The 9000-nt window shown below is 41.9% G+C and overlaps 8 pseudogenes; all 8 read left to right on the top strand.

Moving 5' to 3' along the window:
* Positions 1 to 982: 982 nt before the first annotated feature.
* LOC137122897 (5S ribosomal RNA) lies at positions 983 to 1101 on the top strand (annotated as a pseudogene).
* An 867-nt stretch (positions 1102 to 1968) lies between these two features.
* On the top strand, positions 1969 to 2087 carry LOC137122896 (5S ribosomal RNA; annotated as a pseudogene).
* Positions 2088 to 2955: 868 nt separating this feature from the next.
* Positions 2956 to 3074, top strand: LOC137122891 (5S ribosomal RNA; annotated as a pseudogene).
* An 857-nt stretch (positions 3075 to 3931) lies between these two features.
* Positions 3932 to 4050, top strand: LOC137122892 (5S ribosomal RNA; annotated as a pseudogene).
* An 857-nt stretch (positions 4051 to 4907) lies between these two features.
* On the top strand, positions 4908 to 5026 carry LOC137122894 (5S ribosomal RNA; annotated as a pseudogene).
* Positions 5027 to 6870: 1844 nt separating this feature from the next.
* On the top strand, positions 6871 to 6989 carry LOC137122895 (5S ribosomal RNA; annotated as a pseudogene).
* An 857-nt stretch (positions 6990 to 7846) lies between these two features.
* LOC137122890 (5S ribosomal RNA) lies at positions 7847 to 7965 on the top strand (annotated as a pseudogene).
* Positions 7966 to 8832: 867 nt separating this feature from the next.
* LOC137122893 (5S ribosomal RNA) lies at positions 8833 to 8941 on the top strand (annotated as a pseudogene).
* Positions 8942 to 9000: the final 59 nt, after the last annotated feature.

Raw genomic sequence — 9000 nt, 5'->3', positions numbered from 1 at the left:
ATGCAGCTTACGGCCACACCGCTCTCTAAGCGCCCGATCCCGTCCGATCTGGGGCAGCCAAATAGGGCCGGGCCTTGTTAGTACTTGGTAGGAAGACCGCCTGGGAATACTACGTGCTGTAAGCTTCTTTGCTTGGGTTTACGGGCAGCACAAGCTGGTGTTACTGCCTATTTATTCATTGAAATTGTTCTATATTTTCATCAAATTTTGTTCTTTCATTGCTGTTTTGCTACTTTATTGGTTTGCCAACCATCGTGCTTCATTACTAGTAGACCATGTTACGGTCCTGGCCATATGTGTTGTTTTTATTTTCTTGTTCTTATAGGTGCCCTGCCTGATTGGCCGGATTGGGGGGCAGTACAGGAAGCTGATTGGTCCATCCTACACTTCCTGGAGTTTTAAAAGTACGGTTCCCAACAGCTAGCGAGGCTCTTTCTGGCATCAGCACCTGTTTGCTGTTCTTGCTTTCCAAACCTTATTTAGCATTTTTGAATTGTTAGGTTTTGTGCTGTGGTTTTGTTTATAAATTGTATTTTTTGTAAATAGTATTAAATCTGTAGGGGTGAACTTCCAATTTCTTTGGACTGTTTTCACATTAGGGAGTTAGGGTTAGCGACTGTCTTTTGGTTTGTTTATTTCTATCAGGCTAGCTAGCACTTTCTGTGGGAAATGGCTTATTTTGTTTATTATGTTGGCCTTGGTTCGCCCTGAGTTGTAGTGTCATGTTTTGTTTGACACTTTCTTTCGTTTAAAATAAATATCATTCTGTTGGAACATCTCGATCCTGGATTTTGGTTTGGGGATCGGAGAGGGAACATGCTAATTTATCTTTGTATGTTGCACCTTAACCCCGTAGACAGGGGCGTAACAGACCAGTACAGTTATAGTACTTTGTACTTTGCCACATTTATCTTCTTCTTAGCAAGTGTCATGCATTCTGCTTCTCCAGCGTTTTTAAGAGCTGTTGATGATGTCGAATGCAGCTTACGGCCACACCGCTCTCTAAGTGCCCTATCTCGTCCGATCTCGGCAGCCAAATAGAGCCGGGCCTGGTTAGTACTTGGTAGGAAGACCGCCTGGGAATACCAGGTGCTGTAAGCTTTTTTGCTTGGGTTTACGGGCAGCACAAGCTGGTGTTACTGCCTATTTATTCATAGAAATTGTTCTATATTTTCATCAAATTTTGTTCTTTCATTGCTGTTTTGCTACTTTATTGGTTTGTCAACCATCGTGCTTCATTACTAGTAGACCATGTTACGGTCCTGGCCATATGTGTTGTTTTTATTTTCTTGTTCTTATAGGTGCCCTGCCTGATTGGCCGGATTTGGGGGAAGTACAGGAAGCTGATTGGTCCATCCTACACTTCCTGGAGTTTTAAAAGTACGGTTCCCAACAGCTAGCGAGGCTCTTTCTGGCAGCAGCACCTGTTTGCTGTTCTTGCTTTCCAAACCTTATTTAGCATTTTTGAATTGTTAGGTTTTGTGCCGTGGTTTTGTTTATAAATTGTATATTTTGTAAATAGTATTAAATCTGTAGGGGTGGACTGCCATTTTCTTTTGATTGTTTTATCTTGTTTTCACATTAGGGAGTTAGGGTTAGCGACTGTCTTTTGGTTTGTTTATTTCTATCAGGCTAGCTAGCACTTTCTGTGGGAAATGGCTTATTTTGTTTATTATGTTGGCCTTGGTTCGCCCTGAGTTGTAGTGTCATGTTTTGTTTGACACTTTCTTTCGTTTAAAATAAATATCATTCTGTTGGAACATCTCGATCCTGGATTTTGGTTTGGGGATTGGAGAGGGAACATGCTAATTTATCTTTGTATGTTGCACCCTGACCCCCTAGACAGGGGCGTAACAGACCAGTACAGTTATAGTACTTTGTACTTTGCCACATTTATCTTCTTCTTAGCAAGTGTCATGCATTCTGCTTCTCCAGCGTTTTTAAGAGCTGTTGATGATGTCAAATGCAGCTTACGGCCACACCGCTCTCTAAGCGCCTGATCTCGTCCGATCTCGGCAGCCAAATAGAGCCGGGCCTGGTTAGTACTTGGTAGGAAGACCGCCTGGGAATACCAGGTGCTGTAAGCTTTTTTTGCTTGGGTTTACGGGCAGCACAAGCTGGTGTTACTGCCTATTAATTCATAGAAATTGTTCTATATTTTCATCAAATTTTTTTCTTTCATTGCTGTTTTGCTACTTTATTGGTTTGTCAACCATCGTGCTTCATTACTAGTAGACCATGTTACGGTCCTGGCCATATGTGTTGTTTTTATTTTGTTGTTCTTATAGGTGCCCTGCCTGATTGGCCGGATTTGGGGGAAGTACAGGAAGCTGATTGGTCCATCCTACACTTCCTGGAGTTTTAAAAGTACGGTTCCCAACAGCTAGCGAGGCTCTTTCTGGCAGCAGCACCTGTTTGCTGTTCTTGGTTTCCAAACCTTATTTAGCATTTTTGAATTGTTAGGTTTTGTGCCGTGGTTTTGTTTATAAATTGTATATTTTGTAAATAGTATTAAATCTGTAGGGGTGAACAGCCATTTTCTTTTGATTGTTTTCTCTTGTTTTCACATTAGGGAGTTAGGGTTAGCGACTATCTTTTGGTTTGTTTATTTCTATCAGGCTAGCTAGCACTTTCTGTGGGAAATGGCTTATTTTGTTTATTATGTTGGCCTTGGTTCGCCCTGAGTTGTAGTGTCATGTTTTGTTTGACACTTTCTTTCGTTTAAAATAAATATCATTCTGTTGGAACATCTCGATCCTGGATTTTGGTTTGGGGATCGGAGAGGGAACATGCTAATTTATCTTTGTATGTTGCACCCTGACCCCCTAGACAGGGGCGTAACAGACCAGTACAGTTATAGTACTTTGTACTTTGCCACATTTATCTTCTTCTTAGCAAGTGTCATGCATTCTGCTTCTCCAGCGTTTTTAAGAGCTGTTGATGATGTCAAATGCAGCTTACGGCCACACCGCTCTCTAAGCGCCCGATCCCGTCCGATCTCGGCAGCCAAATAGGGCCGGGCCTTGTTAGTACTTGGTAGGAAGACCGCCTGGGAATACTACGTGCTGTAAGCTTCTTTGCTTGGGTTTACGGGCAGCACAAGCTGGTGTTACTGCCTATTTATTCATAGAAATTGTTCTATATTTTCATCAAATTTTGTTCTTTCATTGCTGTTTTGCTACTTTATTGGTTTGCCAACCATCGTGCTTCATTACTAGTAGACCATGTTACGGTCCTGGCCATATGTGTTGTTTTTATTTTCTTGTTCTTATAGGTGCCCTGCCTGATTGGCCGGATTGGGGGGCAGTACAGGAAGCTGATTGGTCCATCCTACACTTCCTGGAGTTTTAAAAGTACGGTTCCCAACAGCTAGCGAGGCTCTTTCTGGCATCAGCACCTGTTTGCTGTTCTTGGTTTCCAAACCTTATTTAGCATTTTTGAATTGTTAGGTTTTGTGCCGTGGTTTTGTTTATAAATTGTATATTTTGTAAATAGTATTAAATCTGTAGGGGTGAACTGCCATTTTCTTTGGACTGTTTTCACATTAGGGAGTTAGGGTTAGCGACTGTCTTTTGGTTTGTTTATTTCTATCAGGCTAGCTAGCACTTTCTGTGGGAAATGGCTTATTTTGTTTGTTATGTTGGCCTTGGTTCGCCCTGAGTTGTAGTGTCATGTTTTGTTTGACACTTTCTTTCGTTTAAAATAAATAACATTCTGTTGGAACATCTCGATCCTGGATTTTGGTTTGGGGATCGGAGAGGGAACATGCTAATTTATCTTTGTATGTTGCACCCTGACACCCTAGACAGGGGCGTAACAGACCAGTACAGTTATAGTACTTTGTACTTTGCCACATTTATCTTCTTCTTAGCAAGTGTCATGCATTCTGCTTCTCCAGCGTTTTTAAGAGCTGTTGATGATGTCAAATGCAGCTTACGGCCACACCGCTCTCTAAGCGCCCGATCTCGTCCGATCTCGGCAGCCAAATAGAGCTTGGCCTGATTACTACTTTGTAGGAAGACCGCCTGGGAATACCAGGTGCTGTAAGCTTTTTTGCTTGGGTTTACGGGCAGCACAAACTGGTGTTACTGCCTATTTATTCATAGAAATTATTCTATATTTTCATCAAATTTTGTTCTTTCATTGCTGTGTTGCTACTTTATTGGTTTGCCAACCATCGTGCTTCATTACTAGTAGACCATGTTACGGTCCTGGCCATATGTGTTGTTTTTATTTTCTTGTTCTTATAGGTGCCCTGCCTGATTGGCCGGATTGGGGGGCAGTACAGGAAGCTGATTGGTCCATCCTACACTTCCTGGAGTTTTAAAAGTACGGTTCCCAACAGCTAGCGAGGCTCTTTTTGGCATCAGCACCTGTTTGCTGTTCTTGGTTTCCAAACCTTATTTAGCATTTTTGAATTGTTAGGTTTTGTGCCGTGGTTTTGTTTATAAATTGTATATTTTGTAAATAGTATTAAATCTGTAGGGGTGAACTGCCATTTTCTTTGGACTGTTTTCACATTAGGGAGTTAGGGTTAGCGACTGTCTTTTGGTTTGTTTATTTCTATCAGGCTAGCTAGCACTTTCTGTGGGAAATGGCTTATTTTGTTTATTATGTTGGCCTTGGTTCGCCCTGAGTTGTAGTGTCATGTTTTGTTTGACACTTTCTTTCGTTTAAAATAAATATCATTCTGTTGGAACATCTCGATCCTGGATTTTGGTTTGGGGATCGGAGAGGGAACATGCTAATTTATCTTTGTATGTTGCACCCTGACCCCCTAGACAGGGGCGTAACAGACCAGTACAGTTGTAGTACTTTGTACTTTGCCACATTTATCTTCTTCTTAGCAAGTGTCATGCATTCTGCTTCTCCAGCGTTTTTAAGAGCTGTTGATGATGTCAAATGCAGCTTACGGCCACACCGCTCTCTAAGCGCCCGATCTCGTCCGATCTCGGCAGCCAAATAGAGCCGGGCCTGGTTAGTACTTGGTAGGAAGACCGCCTGGGAATACCAGGTGCTGTAAGCTTTTTTGCTTGGGTTTACGGGCAGCACAAGCTGGTGTTACTGCCTATTTATTCATAGAAATTGTTCTATATTTTCATCAAATTTTGTTCTTTCATTGCTGTTTTGCTACTTTATTGGTTTGTCAACCATCGTGCTTCATTACTAGTAGACCATGTTACGGTCCTGGCCATATGTGTTGTTTTTATTTTGTTGTTCTTAGAGGTGCCCTGCCTGATTGGCCGGATTTGGGGGAAGTACAGGAAGCTGATTGGTCCATCCTACACTTCCTGGAGTTTTAAAAGTACGGTTCCCAACAGCTAGCGAGGCTCTTTCTGGCAGCAGCACCTGTTTGCTGTTCTTGGTTTCCAAACATTATTTAGCATTTTTGAATTGTTAGGTTTTGTGCCGTGGTTTTGTTTATAAATTGTATATTTTGTAAATAGTATTAAATCTGTAGGGGTGGACTGCCATTTTCTTTTGATTGTTTTCTCTTGTTTTCACATTAGGGAGTTAAGGTTAGCGACTGTCTTTTGGTTTGTTTATTTCTATCAGGCTAGCTAGCACTTTCTGTGGGAAATGGCTTATTTTGTTTATTATGTTGGCCTTGGTTCGCCCTGAGTTGTAGTGTCATGTTTTGTTTGACACTTTCTTTCGTTTAAAATAAATATCATTCTGTTGGAACATCTCGACCCTGGATTTTGGTTTGGGGATCGGAGAGGGAACATGCTAATTTATCTTTGTATGTTGCACCCTGACCCCCTAGACAGGGGCGTAACAGACCAGTACAGTTATAGTACTTTGTACTTTGCCACATTTATCTTCTTCTTAGCAAGTGTCATGCATTCTGCTTCTCCAGCGTTTTTAAGAGCTGTTGATGATGTCAAATGCAGCTTACGGCCACACCGCTCTCTAAGCGCCCGATCCCGTCCGATCTGGGGCAGCGAAATAGGGCCGGGCCTTGTTAGTACTTGGTAGGAAGACCGCCTGGGAATACTACGTGCTGTAAGCTTCTTTGCTTGGGTTTACGGGCAGCACAAGCTGGTGTTACTGCCTATTTATTCATAGAAATTGTTCTATATTTTCATCAAATTTTGTTCTTTCATTGCTGTTTTGCTACTTTATTGGTTTGCCAACCATCGTGCTTCATTACTAGTAGACCATGTTACGGTCCTGGCCATATGTGTTGTTTTTATTTTCTTGTTCTTATAGGTGCCCTGCCTGATTGGCCGGATTGGGGGGCAGTACAGGAAGCTGATTGGTCCATCCTACACTTCCTGGAGTTTTAAAAGTACGGTTCCCAACAGCTAGCGAGGCTCTTTCTGGCAGCAGCACCTGTTTGCTGTTCTTGGTTTCCAAACCTTATTTAGCATTTTTGAATTGTTAGGTTTTGTGCCGTGGTTTTGTTTATAAATTGTATATTTTGTAAATAGTATTAAATCTGTAGGGGTGAACTGCCATTTTCTTTGGACTGTTTTCACATTAGGGAGTTAGGGTTAGCGACTATCTTTTGGTTTGTTTATTTCTATCAGGCTAGCTAGCACTTTCTGTGGGAAATGGCTTATTTTGTTTATTATGTTGGCCTTGGTTCGTCCTGAGTTGTAGTGTCATGTTTTGTTTGACACTTTCTTTCGTTTAAAATAAATATCATTCTGTTGGAACATCTCAATCCTGGATTTTGGTTTGGGGATCGGAGAGGGAACATGCTAATTTATCTTTGTATGTTGCACCCTGACCCCTTAGACAGGGGCGTAACAGACCAGTACAGTTATAGTACTTTGTACTTTGCCACATTTATCTTCTTCTTAGCAAGTGTCATGCATTCTGCTTCTCCAGCGTTTTTAAGAGCTGTTGATGATGTCAAATGCAGCTTACGGCCACACCGCTCTCTAAGCGCCCGATCTCGTCCGATCTCGGCAGCCAAATAGGGCCGGGCCTGGTTAGTACTTGGTAGGAAGACCGCCTGGGAATACCAGGTGCTGTAAGCTTTTTTGCTTGGGTTTACGGGCAGCACAAGCTGGTGTTACTGCCTATTTATTCATTGAAATTGTTCTATATTTTCATCAAATTTTGTTCTTTCATTGCTGTTTTGCTACTTTATTGGTTTGCCAACCATCGTGCTTCATTACTAGTAGACCATGTTACGGTCCTGGCCATATGTGTTGCTTTTATTTTCTTGTTCTTATAGGTGCCCTGCCTGATTGGCCGGATTGGGGGGCAGTACAGGAAGCTGATTGGTCCATCCTACACTTCCTGGAGTTTTAAAAGTACGGTTCCCAACAGCTAGCGAGGCTCTTTCTGGCATCAGCACCTGTTTGCTGTTCTTGCTTTCCAAACCTTATTTAGCATTTTTGAATTGTTAGGTTTTGTGCCGTGGTTTTGTTTATAAATTGTATATTTTGTAAATAGTATTAAATCTGTAGGGGTGAACTGCCATTTTCTTTGGACTGTTTTCACATTAGGGAGTTAGGGTTAGCGACTGTCTTTTGGTTTGTTTATTTCTATCAGGCTAGCTAGCACTTTCTGTGGGAAATGGCTTATTTTGTTTATTATGTTGGCCTTGGTTCGCCCTGAGTTGTAGTGTCATGTTTTGTTTGACACTTTCTTTCGTTTAAAATAAATATCATTCTGTTGGAACATCTCGATCCTGGATTTTGGTTTGGGGATCGGAGAGGGAACATGCTAATTTATCTTTGTATGTTGCACCTTGACCCCGTAGACAGGGGCGTAACAGACCAGTACAGTTATAGTACTTTGTACTTTGCCACATTTATCTTCTTCTTAGCAAGTGTCATGCATTCTGCTTCTCCAGCGTTTTTAAGAGCTGTTGATGATGTCGAATGCAGCTTACGGCCACACCGCTCTATAAGTGCCCGATCTCGTCTGATCTCGGCAGCCAAATAGAGCCGGGCCTGGTTAGTACTTGGTAGGAAGACCGCCTGGGAATACCAGGTGCTGTAAGCTTTTTTGCTTGGGTTTACGGGCAGCACAAGCTGGTGTTACTGCCTATTTATTCATAGAAATTGTTCTATATTTTCATCAAATTTTGTTCTTTCATTGCTGTTTTGCTACTTTATTGGTTTGTCAACCATCGTGCTTCATTACTAGTAGACCATGTTACGGTCCTGGCCATATGTGTTGTTTTTATTTTCTTGTTCTTATAGGTGCCCTGCCTGATTGGCCGGATTTGGGGGAAGTACAGGAAGCTGATTGGTCCATCCTACACTTCCTGGAGTTTTAAAAGTACGGTTCCCAACAGCTAGCGAGGCTCTTTCTGGCAGCAGCACCTGTTTGCTGTTCTTGCTTTCCAAACCTTATTTAGCATTTTTGAATTGTTAGGTTTTGTGCCGTGGTTTTGTTTATAAATTGTATATTTTGTAAATAATATTAAATCTGTAGGGGTGGACTGCCATTTTCTTTTGATTGTTTTATCTTGTTTTCACATTAGGGAGTTAGGGTTAGCGACTGTCTTTTGGTTTGTTTATTTCTATCAGGCTAGCAAGCACTTTCTGTGGGAAATGGCTTATTTTGTTTATTATGTTGGCCTTGGTTCGCCCTGAGTTGTAGTGTCATGTTTTGTTTGACACTTTCTTTCGTTTAAAATAAATATCATTCTGTTGGATTATCTTGATACTGGATTTTGGTTTGGGGATCGGAGAGGGAACATGCAAATTTATCTTTGTATGTTTCACCCTGACCCCCTAGACAGGGGCGTAACAGACCAGTACAGTTATAGTACTTTGTACTTTGCCACATTTATCTTCTTCTTAGCAGGTGTCATGCATTCTGCTTCTCTAGCGTTTTTAAGAGCTGTTGATGATGTCAAATGCAGCTTACGGCCACACCGCTCTCTAAGCGCCCGATCTCGGCAGCCAAATAGGGCCGGGCCTGGTTAGTACTTGGTAGGAAGACCGCCTGGGAATAACAGGTGCTGTAAGCTTTTTTGCTTGGGTTTACGGGCAGCACAAGCTGGTGTTACTGCCTATTTATTCATAGAAA

This window comes from Channa argus, unplaced genomic scaffold (genome assembly GCF_033026475.1).
Source record: "Channa argus isolate prfri unplaced genomic scaffold, Channa argus male v1.0 Contig236, whole genome shotgun sequence".
In the NCBI taxonomy this organism is placed as follows: Eukaryota; Metazoa; Chordata; class Actinopteri; order Anabantiformes; family Channidae; genus Channa; species Channa argus.
The sequence above is the reverse complement of the archived record's forward strand: the minus strand, read 5'-3'. Positions and strand labels throughout refer to the sequence as shown.